This window comes from Schistocerca nitens, chromosome 9, assembly GCF_023898315.1.
Source record: "Schistocerca nitens isolate TAMUIC-IGC-003100 chromosome 9, iqSchNite1.1, whole genome shotgun sequence".
Lineage (NCBI taxonomy): Eukaryota > Metazoa > Arthropoda > Insecta > Orthoptera > Acrididae > Schistocerca > Schistocerca nitens.
Window position 1 is genome coordinate 156,838,272 of NC_064622.1, and position 11,322 is coordinate 156,849,593.

Consider the following 11,322-nt stretch of genomic DNA (forward strand, 5'->3'; position numbering starts at 1 on the left):
TGACAACGCCTGAGTGTGATTTTACGCCGTTTTATACGCTCCTTCAAGCAAATACTGCATTAGTCCTCAATCTCCGCCTAGATAAATCCAAACACAATCAGTTCAAATATAATAATACACATACACTGAAGAGCCGAAGGAACTGGTACACCCGACTAATATCGTATACGTCCCCCTCAACCACGCAGACGTGTTGCAACACGACGTGGCACGGACTCGATTAATGTCTGAAGTAGTACTGGAGGGAATTGACACCATGAATCCTATAGGGCTGCCCATAAATCCGTAAGAGTACGAGGGGGTGGAGTTCTTTTCTGAACAGCACTTTGCAAGACATTCCAGATATGCTCAATAATGTTCATGTCTGGGGGGTTTGGTGGCCAGCCGGCCGGAGTGGCCGAGCGGTTCTAGGTGCTACAGTCTGGAACCAAGCGACCGCTACGGTCGCAGGTTCGAATCCTGCCTCCCGCATGGATGTGTGTGATGTCCTTAGGTTAGTTAGGTTTAAGTAGTTCTAAGTTCTAGGGGACTGATGACCGCAGCAGTTAAGTCTCATAGTGCTCAGAGCCATTTTTTGGTGGCCAGCGGAAGGGTGTTAATTCAGAAGAGTGTTGCTGGAGCCACTCTTTAGCAGTTCTGGACGTGTGGGGTATCTCATTGCCCTGCGGAAATTGCCCAAGTCCGCCGGAATGCAAAATGGACTTGAATGGATACAGGCGATCAGACAGGATGCTTACGTACGTGTCACCTGTCAGAGTCGTATCTAGAAGTATCAGGGGTCCCATATCACTCCAACTGCACCCGCCCCAGAGCATTACAGAGCCTCCACCAGCTTGAACAGTCCCCTGATGACATGCAGGGTCCGTGGATTCATGAGGTTGTCTCCATACGCGTACACGTCCATCCACTGTACATAATTTGAAACGACACTCGTTCGACCAGGCAACATGTTTCCTGTCATCAACAGTCCAATGTCGGTGTTTACGGGCCCAGGGTAGGCGTAAAGCTTTGTGTCGTGCAGTCATCAAGGGTACAGGAGTGGGCCTTCGGCTCCGAAAGCTCATATCGATGATGTTTCGTTGAATGGTTCGCACGCTGACACTTGTTGATGGCCCAGCATTGAAATCTGCAGAATTTGTTGTCTTGTTGTCTTATAAAGGCGTTGCCGACCGCAGCGCCGTATTCTGCCTGTTTACGTACATCTGTATTTTGATACGCATGCCTACACCAGTTTCTTTGACGCTTCAGTGTATATGATAGGACAGCATTTTACCATCGTTTTCCTCTGCTTCTCATCGGCACCAACAACAAAATACGAAGTAACCTACATCTCCATTTTCACTAGACCACGTCAGTTTCCTCTCCTACTTCTCGTACGAGTTCGATTTTCTGACCTCTCTGGTAGGATGTTCTTCTGGATTCTTTTAATATCATCGGTATCTGACTCCTCTAAATCAACATACCCGTAAGGCAACATCTCACCCACGCAATGTTCCGAAGCCTGTGAACACCAGTAAACCCTGAAGAAGGTCCTGGCAGAGTTTTCAAAACATCAGATTTGCGGAAAATGTGGAAGAGGGAAATGGCGTCGCTAAATCACGTAGGAGATTTTGCTTTAATTGGCAAAGACCATGAACGCTTAGAGCTTACGGAAGAGGAAACACGGTCCCGCGCACTAGACGACTCGTCACAGTGACCCACACAACACGTTACGCTCAAGGCACAGCATTCACACTTTACACGAAAACATCCGCCAAAGGGTACAAGTACGGAAATCATCTGTGCTTCAGGTTACCAAAGCTCTAGGAGACATTACACTATTCAGTGACGTACAACGTTTACAGCTCCTGCTTTTAAATCTAAAGTACGTGGTGTGCAAAAATGTGGAGACGCGTAAAACGTAACACCTTACCACGCCTAATACGGTGTAGGAAACCCGTTGCCGTTCAAAACAGCTTCCAGTCGTCTCTAACTGGGTATATATAGGTCCCATATGGTTTTCAAGGGAATCGTTCACCATTCTTCGGCAAAACATTGTCAATATTAGACAACCATGGTTGAGATGGATAGCTATAACGCAGCAAATTTGTGTCAGTTTTATGTAACGGTGGAGGTGATAGCGACAACGCATCCTTCTCTCTAACGTAGTTCACAAAGGCTCAAATAATACTGAGAGCTGGTGACTATGATGACCAGGAGAGATACGACAATTCGTCCTCTTGCTCACGAAACCAGTCCCTGACAATTCCAGATGTATGAACAGCGGCCCTGTCGTCTTGGAACACAGTATTCGGGACCAAACATTGTACCATAGGATGGACCTGATCAGCCAAAATAACCCTTGGCAGTAATGTGACTTTGCAGAGTAATTGCGGCGCCCATGGAATACAACGTTGTAGCTGCCCAAATCATTACCGGACCAGCCATGTTGCACTTCTGGGGCTTATCCTCGGCCATAAGTCAGAAGCAGTCTGAAACAAGACTCATCCGGCCAACTGACGTTCTTCCATTGCTCCATAGTCCACGTTTCATGACTTCGGCACTACGTTTTCCTGTTGCGCTCATTTGCATCACTGATGAGTGGATTAATTCCAACTCGCCCATCAATTTCCTGCTAATGGATTTAACTTCTGGTTGTTTTGGTGCTGACAGGGTTCGCGAGTGCAACATTCAGTTCTGCAGTGACTTTTGCATCTGTCGTCCTCTTATTTTTGGTGAGAGTACTCCTCAATGATTGTTTGTCACGATCGCTCAACACACATTCATCCGCGTTATGACTTAGTGGATGATGTTTCTCCGCTTTCACTGTATGCAGTATAAACCTTCGATATAGTGCCTCTCGAAACCCAAGAAAGTTAGGCTACCTTGGTTACGGAGCACCATACGAGTACCAACACTATACCCACGTTAGAATTCACTTAGCTGTGACATAACGGACTGTCTACTACACAGAACACTAACCATGGCCACTTGCAACGTATCGAGGACATAGCATGCAGGCTTGGCTAGGATTCGAATTTACGTTGAAGCACCCATTTCTCACGGTGTTGCCATATTTTTGTCCAGCCCCTGTATGTCTTTCGATGCCCATCCTGTTTCTGCAATATTGCAATATGTTGCAGGTGAGAAACCACACGTGTGCGAGGTGTGTGGGAAGGGGTTCTCGACGTCCAGTTCTCTCAACACGCACAGGCGCATACACAGCGGCGAGAAGCCGCACCAATGCCAGGTCTGTGGCAAGAGGTTCACCGCCAGCTCCAACCTCTACTACCACCGCATGACGCATTCCAAGGTCAGTAAATATCTCCCGCCAGCGAAAGAACATTTGGCTGTCGCTTCTTGCACGTAGCCACTGAGAACAATGAATGCAACGTGTAATTCCTTTACTACATCTGAGAAACCACTTTTGTTCTTCCAATACGTCAGTCACAGGGTGACAATTATTGAACTACATGAAATAAAATCATCATAACTTCTAACGGTTTGCGTTAGGAACTTTCAAACTGCATGGTTGGCCACGGGACATGGTGGGAATTAGTATGCGCATTGTTGTTTGGTTTAGCGACGAAGCCTACTTTCATTTGGATGGGTTCGTCTATAAGCCTAATTGGCGCATTTGGGGAACTGAGGATCCGCGTTTCGATATCGAGAAGTCTAAAAATGGTTCAAATCGCTCTGAGCACTGTAGCACTTAACATCTGAGGTCATCAGTCCCCTAGAACTTAGAACTACTTAAACCTAACTAACCTAAGGACATCACACACGTCCATGCCTGCCCGAGGCAGGATTCGAACCTGCGACCGTAGCGGTCGCGCGGTTCCAGACTGAAGCGCCTAGAACCGCTCGGCCACATCGGTAGGCTCGAGAAGTCTCTTCATCCTCAACGGGTGACTGTGTAGTGTGCAATGTCCAGTCACAGAATAATCAGTGCGATATTACTTGACGGAAAGGTGACTACCGAATGGTACATGAAGGTTTTCGAAGATGATTTCATCTCCATTATCTAAAGTGACCCAGATTTCGATAAGATGTGGTTCATGCAAGAGCTCGACCCTACCGAAACAGGAGAGCTTTTGATGTTCCGGAGGAGCAGTTTGGGGACCTCATTCTGGCTCTAGGGTACCCAGAGGCCACTGGCGTGGGCCTCCATTTGCCACCATAATCTTCGGATCTGAACACATGTGACTCCCTTTTGTGGGGCTGTATTAGAGACAAGGTGTGCAGTAATAATCCCAAAACCATTTCTGAGCTGAAAACAGCCATTCAAGAGGTCATCGACAGCATCGATGTTCCGACATTTCAATGGGGTCATGCCGAATTTCGCTATTCGTCTGCGCCACATCATCACCAATGATGGCAGGCAGATCGAACTTGTCAGAACCTAAATCCGAATATATGTAGGGAGTTTACATATTGAATAAAGTGTGTGCACGCCGTAGCTTGTAACTAATTCATGTTTTTTCATGTAGTTCAACAATTGTCACCCAGTATACGCAGGGTAACGATTGAACAGCTGGTCATTACCGAAGTTTAGACGAAGATGGCGTATGAATTGGATTCTGGCGAGTTCCATGTGTCGCACGATTAAGAGATGTGAAGTGGGAAGAAACGAGGGCTATTCAGAAAGTAACCGTTTTGAAGTAAAAAATTAACAATATGGGAAAACCAAGTTTTGTTATATACATTTCAAAGGTACGCTCTTAAGCTATTTTTCGACATAGCCGCCTTTCAAATTGAGGCACTTATTACATAGTGGCACAAGTTAGGATCAGTATCAAAGCGTTGTGCAGAGAGCCATGTATTCATTGCTGGAGAGAGGTGGTAGTCGCTCGGTGCCAAATCGGGGCTTTGAATTGACCGGATTAACTTTGTCAGCGTTTGAAAGTACCTCTACGAGTTAACTGTTGTGCCACGTTCAACAAAATCAGCGAAAATCACTCCCATAGAGTCCCAAAAAAGCAACAGCCATGATCGTTCTTGCTAAGATCATTTGCAAAAACTTTCTTGGTTTACTGGGAGAATTTGTGTGTCCTCGTTCCATCGATTGCGCTTTTGTTTCACAATTGACTTGCTTCACGCAAATCTCGCCCCACATTGCTACCATTTTCTCGTAATCTTCGAGGAAGATTTTTTTGTGGTCTTCCGTAAGGGTTTTGAGAACCCAGTTAGCACAAAATTTGTGGTACCCAAGTTTCTCCGATACAGTTTCATGCACCAAACGCCGTGAAATTTGGGGAAAATGTTGCGTAAGTTCCATAATCGTGAAATAACGATTTTCAAGAAATTTTGCCGATGATTTAGTCACCAGTTTGCCAGTCACAAGGCTAGACCTACCATTGCGGTCCTCATCGTGAACATTCGTACGGCAATTTTTACCATCAGTCCACCACGGCCTCACTCGGCTTTCACTAATTATTCCTTTTCCGTGCACATCACAAAGGTCGCAATAAATTTCAACTGGTTCGCAGTTTTTGGCCAACAAAAACAGAACGCAACATAACGCACCTGACAAGTGGTGAAATTTTCTATTGCTGCGCACATTTTAAGACGTCATTGTAAGAACGTTACAGCACCAAGATAGCAGCTGTAGTCCCACCCATCACCACGATAGATCAAACCGTCTGTTATTTTCTCGGTAGCCCTCGTTTATACTGGTACAGGAAATACTAGAAAAGCATGACTGTATCGTCTACATCAGCATCTATGGTCGCCACCTTACTGCGAGTGGCGGAGGGTACTTCCGGCTCCACTATAATTTCTCCCCTTTCCTGTTCCGAACGGTACGCTGGAAGTACTGCTGTCGGCAAAGTTACGTTTCATCGACGTGCTAATTTTTCAAGATTTATGTCCGAGGAAATAATCTTACATGCTGGACCCTTCTTGGAGCCTATGGTCTCTGAATTGGGAAAGTAAATCACTCTGTGGTGCATAGTGCCTCTCTTGCGGCGTCTGTCACTACAGATAAATGACAATTTCCATGACGCTTTCGCGTTTAGTAAACAATCCTGTGACGAATCTCGTCGCTCTTCTTTGAAAATTTTCTGTCTCTTGTATTAATCACAAAATGACGAACAATCCTCGCAAGTCGGTCTGCCTAGGATTTTGGAAGCTAGCACTTTTTTGGAGGAATTACAACTACAGAGCCAGACGACGTACGAATCGTTTGACGCCGAAATTTCGATATTATCCGGTAACAACAGTAGTTCAAATGGACTGGAAACATTTCTGGATGTACAACTTTCAATTTTTTTACTTATTTACACATTTTTTATCTGAAAGATGAGGGCCTTCAAGAATCCTTGACTAACTCGTTTCATCTAACATTTTAGTATTCATGGCATATGAATTATACATGGTGTATCGAAAAAGATTGTACAACTTTCGAAAATTGGTACAAACTTATTCATACGACTTACACGGCTTAGTATTGGTGTTGTTTGAAGCAAAATGTACAACGTTTCGACTCGAGGGAACGCTAGTACAGAATAGTACAGAATTACGCCACCTTAAGTGCTAGCGGCAGTTGAAGCAAATGTGGCTACCTTTACGAGTCAGATGGTTCACTATGGGACTTAACATCCGAGGTCATCAGTCCCCTAGACTTAGAACTACTTAAACTAACTAACCTAAGCACATCACACACATCCATGCCCAAAGCAGGATTCGAACCTGCGACCGTAGCAGTAGCGCAGTTCCGCACTGAAGCGCCTAGAACCTCTTGGCCTTTAAGAGCCCCGAGTGCGCTGGGTGTGTATTTAGATTTGAAGAGTGGAAGTCTGCAACCATTGTGCAACGTAATTTACTTACAGATTATGTTAAAATTCGTCCCAGGAGGCCTACTTTTTATGAGCGGTATAAATTTTTTATCGAAACTGTATTTTCAGTAAGACAAAACAAACCCTAAGGTCGTCCCCGTGTGTCTGACGACGTCGTACAGCAAGTAGAACAAAACCTTGTGAAGTGTCCTACAAAGTCTAGCCGGCTTACCTCTTGAGAACTGGACGTCCCACATATGACGAGATCTCTTAAATGTCCACTTCGCAGATAAGTTGATGAACCGACATGCACCAATTTCATGTCCCCCAGATTCACTGGATCTGATACCTCTTGACTTTTGCTTTTGTGGATTTATCAAGGATATCTTGTTTGTCCACCTTTGCCACCTTCCCTACCAGGGCTCAGATCTAGAATCTCCTCGCAACTGAAAAAGTCATGCTTCAGTTGCTGCACCGAGTTTGGCAAGAAATCGACTTAAGATAGGATGTATGCTGCTTAACCAATGAAAGTCAGCTTGAACCGGTTTGGTTATAAGTTAAAAAAAACTTATGTATTTTGCTATAAAATGACACCAAACTTATGTAGGCTATTCGAATAAATCAATATGAGTTTCCTAAGTTGTAGAACCCTTTTTGATACATCTGATGTAACAATAAAGAAACTGGAAAGTTTACTAACATTTATTCTGATAAGAAAAAGCGCAGGATAAAAGTATGTGGATATACCCATATTAGAAATAGAGAAGTAACGAGATTGATTAGACAGGTTGTGGAATTCTACGAAAGTCGAAGTAAAGCTAAAACTGAAACAATAAAATTGATCGGAGTTGTAAGAATAACACAACATATGACAAGGAAGAAAAATGCTTGGACAGTAAAATTTACGACTGGACAGTTGGCTGGTGGTAAAAATCCAAGAAGACCGGAACAGCTTGGTCTGCCGAGTGGAAAAGAGCACATTCTTAGAGTCTCAATGTAAATAAAAGCTAAAACAACACCCTGAAAATGACTGTTGTTGTACATCGTGCGATCTAGAATCACCCAACCGTGAATAATAATAATAATAATAATAATAATAATAATAATAATAATGAATGTAATTATTAGAGTAATGTCAGTTTTATTAATAATGTGTCAAGCGCTTTCTCTATTATAAAACTTTCGGGGCGAAGGGGAGTAATGATATACGAGGGTGTGTTGAAAATTAATGAATCAGAATATTTTATGTGAAAACTCTCAAAGCTTTTGAAATAAAACAAACGTCTTTATTCTTCACGTCTTACTTGCAGCCCACTACCGCTAGAGGTGTGCAATGTAACTGAGTCAGTGCGTGAGAACCAGCCTTTCGGGGAATAAGATTGTTGTCCACGAAACTCTTCTGTTCCTTCGTTTCGTCCCGAACTGCGCTGGACATCTTCACAGACGTTGCTCTTCCGTTAAATCTTACCCCCTGACGGGTCGGACGTTTGACAGCGACATATGTTCTGCAGAAAAGGAGTGTGGCCAGGGTTACGCGTGATAAGCAGACATGATCCTCGTCAAAGATAAAACTTAACTACTGACTGTCGTCTTGACAAAGATAAAAAACTGTTTATCGATTCTGCAGAGCTACTGATCATACTGTATGTCACTAAGCTTCATGACCTCTCCTTTGCTGTTAAAATTATCCCTATGTTTATATATTTCAATGGCTTCTCTACGTAGCCGTGAATAACAGTTCGTCATCGTAGATAAAACTTCACTTCGTGACTTCCTGAGTAAAGAGCGTGCTCTTCTGCATCCGATTTGTCTATTTTCCCTAGTCGAGAAGCCGGCGGTAGTGGCCGAGAGGTTCTAGGCGCTACAGTCTGGAACCGCGTGACCGCTACGGTCGCAGGTTCGAATCCTGCCTCGGGAATGGATGTGTGTGATGTCCTTAGGTTAGTTTGGTTTAAATAGTTCTAAGTTCTAGGGGACTGATGACTCAGAAGTTAAGTCCCATAGAGCTCAGAGCCATTTTGAACCTAGTCGAGAGCCGGCCGCGGTGGCCGTGCGGTTCTAGCGCTGCAGTCCGGAACAGCGGGGCTGCTACGGTCGCAGGTTCGAATCCTGCCTCGGGCATGGATGTGTGTGATGTCCTTAGGTTAGTTAGGTTTAAGTAGTTCTAAGTTCTAGGGGACTGATGACCTAAGATGTTAAGTCCCATAGTGCTCAGAGCCATTTGAACCATTTTTGAACCTAGTCGAGAGAGGCTTTTGTGTTCCATTAACCGTGTATTCACGTTTTTCTTATTTGTTCCAATATAAACTTTACCGCACGTTCAAAGAATTTTATATGTGGCACGTGCTGGCGGAGGAGGACGTCTATCCTTCACAGGTCAGAGTGCTAGACTTATTTTGTTGTTGGCCTAAAATCGGTCTAACGTTGCGTTTCTGCAAAATCTTTACGATCTGATCTGTCGCTTTTTTAGTAAAAGGGAGAGAAACTGTTTTCTTCCATCGTTGTTTTTCGTGCTTGTGCTTCGGCGTTCCCTTTCTTAGTCGTAGAATTCTGTTTACTTCTTTCTCCGAGTAGCCATTTTTCTCGAAAGCTTGATTTAGATGTTTTAACTCGGCTTCCAAGTATTCCGGCATGCAAATTCTTTTGGCTCTATTGACAAGGCTTTTAATGGCACCTCTCTTTTGTTGTGGATGGTGATTAGAGTTCTTATGTATATATCTTTTCGAAAAACCTTATGTTCCTTCGGTCTGTCTCATAACAAAAATATCCAAGAAAGGTATTTTGTTGTCATTTTATATTTACATGGTGGACTGAATTTTGGGATTTATTTTATTTAGGAAACCAAAGAATACGTCCAAAGCTTTTTTACCATGTGGTCAGACCACAAGTGTGTCATCCAGAAACTGATACCAACGAGATGGTTGCTTAAAAAATGGTTCAAATGGCTCTAAGCACTATGGGACTTAACATCTGAGGTCATCAGTCCGGTAGACTTAGAACTTCTTAAACCTAACTAACCTAAGGACATCACACACATCCATACCCGAGGCAGAATTCGAACCTGCGATCGTAACAGCAGCACGGTTCCGGACTGAAGATGGTTACTTATTTGCTTTTTCTAAAGTTCACTGTTCGAATTTCTCCATATAGAATTTATCTATTGCAAGACTTAATGGGTTAGCCATTGCTACACCATAAAGTTTCTCATAAAATTCATCATCCCACTGGAACTTAGTGTAAGGTAGTGTCTTAAAAGAGCAGAAAAATCTCCTGGAAAAAATATCCGTTACAAAAAGCATAACTTCGTTGACTGAGATGATAGTGAACAGTGACATTATGTCGAAACTTACAAGAATATCCTCAAGAGACAGAATTACCTCTTCAGTTTTCTACAAAAAATATGAGGCGTCTCTTTTATATATGAGTCAGTTTCTCAAATACAAGGCTATAAATGAGTTGCCAGATATCTTGCTGTTTAGTTATGAGACAGACCGATGTAAGTTTGGAACATAAGGTTTTTCTAAAATTAATGCGCATGGACAGATATTTACATAAGAACGATCCGCAACAAATCGGCTGTCCTAGTGCAAGCTCTTTAGTCAGGAAGTCACGAAGTGAAGATTTCTGAAACAAAAATTTTATCCTTGAGGATGATCTATTATCCATGGCTATATGGAGAAGCCATTGAAATATATAAACATAGAGATAATCTTAATAGGAAAGAAGTGACCATGAAACCTGGCGACATAAGGACAGTAGCTCTGCAGAATCGCTAAACAGTTTTTATCTTTGACAAGACGACAGTCGATAGTTAAGTTTTATCTTTGACAAGGGTCATGTCTGCTTATCGCGTGTAACTTCGGCCACACCCTTTTCCCTGCAGTGTATATATCGCTGTCAGACGTCCGACTCGGCAGTCGGCAAGACTCAACGGAAGAACAACGTCTGTGAAGACGTCCCGCGCAGTTCTGGACGAAACGTTAGGAACTAAAGATATATACCCCGAAAGGTTTACCGACAGCAAGGTCTTCAGATCAGTTTTTAAAGTCTGAAAATCGTCATCGCTGACCAAAACCGGTAGTCTCAGGACGTAAAAATTGTGATCATAGACGGAAATAAAAAAAAAAATTATTCTTCACTTTCTGGATCACTGTTCTATCGTGACCATGTCGCATCTTATGAAAGCTTTAAGAGTTTCCACATTAAAAATTCGGAGGCATTACTTGTCAGCAGCCCCTCGTCAAGAAAAAGTCGTGACAAACCTACCGTAAAAATTAAACCAGAACCAGGAGACGGGCTTAATTCGTCCGTGTTTTCAGAAGCCTACTTGATTTTCATTGCTGATGTTGTCACTGTTTCCACACTTTCACACTTGACAGCTCACGACTACGTTCTCGCAGCCGGCCGTAGTGGCCGTGCGGTTCTGGGCGCTACAGTCTGGAGCCGAGCGACCGCTACGGTCGCAGGTTCGAATCCTGCCTCGGGCATGGATGTGTGTTAGGTTAGTTAGGTTTAATTAGTTCTAAGTTCTAGGCGACTGATGACCTCAGACGTTAAGTCGCATAGT